Raw genomic sequence first — 3057 nt, forward strand, 5'->3', positions numbered from 1 at the left:
TAAAACGGTTCTCCAAAGAGCCAAAGTGCTTCTTCTACGGCATGCATTGTTTGAGTTTGAGAGGAGGAACATGCCTGAAGCCCCTCCTCCTCCAAATCTAACGTCCTCTACGTTCCCATGTACCATGACAGCGTTTCTGCACCACCGGGAAGCCGGCTCCTCCCTTTAGCACAGTCATGTCTTTCAGGCCTAACTCCACTTATCAGCGGGGGGTCTGGCAGAAGCTGCTGCCTGATCTCCAGTCCAAGTTCTCAGAGCTGCCCACCCACCCCCACCCCCCACCCCCATATCGTCCAGTCTCTTCCCACATGATCATATAAATGAGAGAGAGCTGATCCAGGTTCTCATATTTCCATACGTGGCTCTGGGGTTCCACACACTCGTTTGTGTGCAGTGTTTGAATGGAATCCGTTAAACCCTTGGGAATCGTCTGTAGTCACTTATTTCATGGTCTGCTTACAATCCGTTTGATGTTCCTTGGCCCGAAAAAAAAGGCTTTTGCATCACCATTGTGTACAACACAAACCTGAGGTGTCCGACATAACCCCTGGGCTTCTTTTAGAAGCCGTATTGCGTTTACGACTGTTTGAGTTACGCAAGTCATCTTCCGCTGCAGATGTGGATTCAGTATCATGTTGCGGAAATGAATTCATTGTTTAGTTTCGCTCGGCTGATTCGGAGCAGTTGTTGGAGATGGTTTGGACTCTTTCACGGGAGCTGACACATTCCTTCGCGTCATGTCTGCAGAGCTCCAAAGCTTTTTTCCATCAGATCTCATTGTCCAGAGCAAGTGACATCAGGTGACCCCCTCAACAACACTGACAGCACTGAAGCCCTGAGTGTTCCCACACAGGTACTCCTCTTAAAGCGATAGTTCAGTTCAGCCACAAACACATCTGCACACACACACACTCACACACACACACACACAGCTGGTCTAGTCCCTGTATAGACGTACTGCCAATAGAATAGAACTCACTAGAGCAGATAGTAAACATAAACTACTGGCGCCATGCTGCCTAATGCCAGGCCAGACATGGGCTAGAGCCCTTAGCTGCAAAGCCCCCAGCATTGAGTTGTGGAGCAGAGGAGGAACTGTGTTCTCTGGAATGATGGTGGTGGAGCTCCATCCAGTACTTTTTGGGATGAGTTGGGGAGTTAGGAGATCAAAATCTAGTAGAAAGTCTTCTTCTCTGGACAGTTTTCTTCTCTGGACTCTTTTTAATACCCTTGATTTCAGAAGAAGCAATGAATGAGCAGGTGTCCCAATACTTTTTTTGGTCCATATAGTGTGGTTTTCCCTCTTACCTCAAATGTAGTTTGGGTACGAAGCTAATGTAGCTAACATGTACTGACTGTCAAATTTGCAACCAGAGACCAGAGGCGGAGCCAGAGTCAGACTGGCCTACTCAATTGGTAGACCCGCCCTCCTTTTTCCGGAACAAGAATGTGTCTAAGGCCCCCCTGGATTCCCAATCTGTCCGTTAAGTAGACACTCCAACAGTAAAAGTGCAGAAAGGGGGCGCCATGCAGGTCCTGCTGCCGACGACCGGTCTCCTCCAGCCAAGGCTGTCTGTCAATCACTTCATGCCCAAAGTGTAGCCCCGCCTTCTTACGACAGAGCAGAGTAAGGGTTAAAACTGGTAAAACATATGAAGGATGGGCGGAGCTACGTATCATACTGCAACCAGCCAGCAGAGGCGGTAGACATGTGGTTGCTTGATCTTCGAGAGATGCTGCGCTCTCACACAGTCACCGGTAAATTCTCTAAACTAACCTTCTTGGTTCCTCTAAAGTGAAGAGGGTCCCTGACTCCTCAGCACTGTGACCTTTAGCTGGAGTGTGATAGCGATCTTCGTCCCCTCCTGCATTTCAATCAGAGTGGATTCATTACCTCAGGCCTGTGTTTACTCCGGGGAGCACGAGAGCGCTGATCTTGTGGATATCACTGAAACAGCAAGTGCCTGATGGATTATCTGGAGAGTGTTGCAAAACATGCAACTGCAACTGATTCAGTGGATGTAAACAGCCTGCTGTACACACACACACACACACATATGTGCACATGCACACACACACACCCTTTCTGTATGCTGTAGAGGAAATGTAACACGTTGTAAATGTTTCTGAGTGTACAACATCCTGTGGGCTAGAGTTACAGCGGCAGACTTTGTGTTTGAACCACTGTGGCAATTAGCAAGGGATAGACTTACAGTGCATCCATCGCACAAAAGAGAGAGAGAGAGAGAGAGAGAGAAAGGGGTTCAGCACTCCTCTACCCTTCTCCATCTGCTTGTCCTGTGGGACAGGGTGTGTGTGAGAGACAGTGGAATGTGTGTGTGTTTTGGTGTGTGTGTGTGTGTGTGTGAGTGTGTGTGGGTGGGTTTTGAGTACATGTGTGTATTGTACAATATTACAGTGTTTGACCATGAGCATAATTACAGCATCTTAGCAGGTATGCAGGGTGAGAGAGAGAGAGAGAGAGAGAGAGAGAGAGAGAGAGAGAGAGAGGGAGAGAGAGAGGGAGAGCGAGAGAGGGAGAGAGAGAGAGAACAAGAGGGAGAAAGAGAGAGAGAGAGATAGAGATATAGAGAGAGGGAGAGAGAGAGAGAGGGAGAGAGAGAACGAGAGAGAGAACAAGAGAGAGAGAGAACGAGAAGAAGAGAGGTAGAGAGAAAGAGAGAGAGAGAGATATAGAGATATAGAGAGAAGGAGAGAGAGAAAGAGAGAGAGAACACGAGAGAGATAGAGAAAGAGAGAGAGAGGGAGAGAGAGAGAACGAGAGGGAGAGAGAGAGAGAGAGAGAGGGAGAGAGAGAGGGAGAGCGAGAGAGGGAGAGAGAGAGAGAACAAGAGGGAGAAAGAGAGAGAGAGAGATAGAGATATAGAGAGAGGGAGAGAGAGAGAGAGGGAGAGAGAGAACGAGAGAGAGAACAAGAGAGAGAGAGAACGAGAAGAAGAGAGGTAGAGAGAAAGAGAGAGAGAGAGATATAGAGATATAGAGAGAAGGAGAGAGAGAAAGAGAGAGAGAACACGAGAGAGATAGAGAAAGAGAGAG

This window comes from Salminus brasiliensis, chromosome 12 (genome assembly GCF_030463535.1).
Source record: "Salminus brasiliensis chromosome 12, fSalBra1.hap2, whole genome shotgun sequence".
NCBI classification, from domain to species: Eukaryota; Metazoa; Chordata; class Actinopteri; order Characiformes; family Bryconidae; genus Salminus; species Salminus brasiliensis.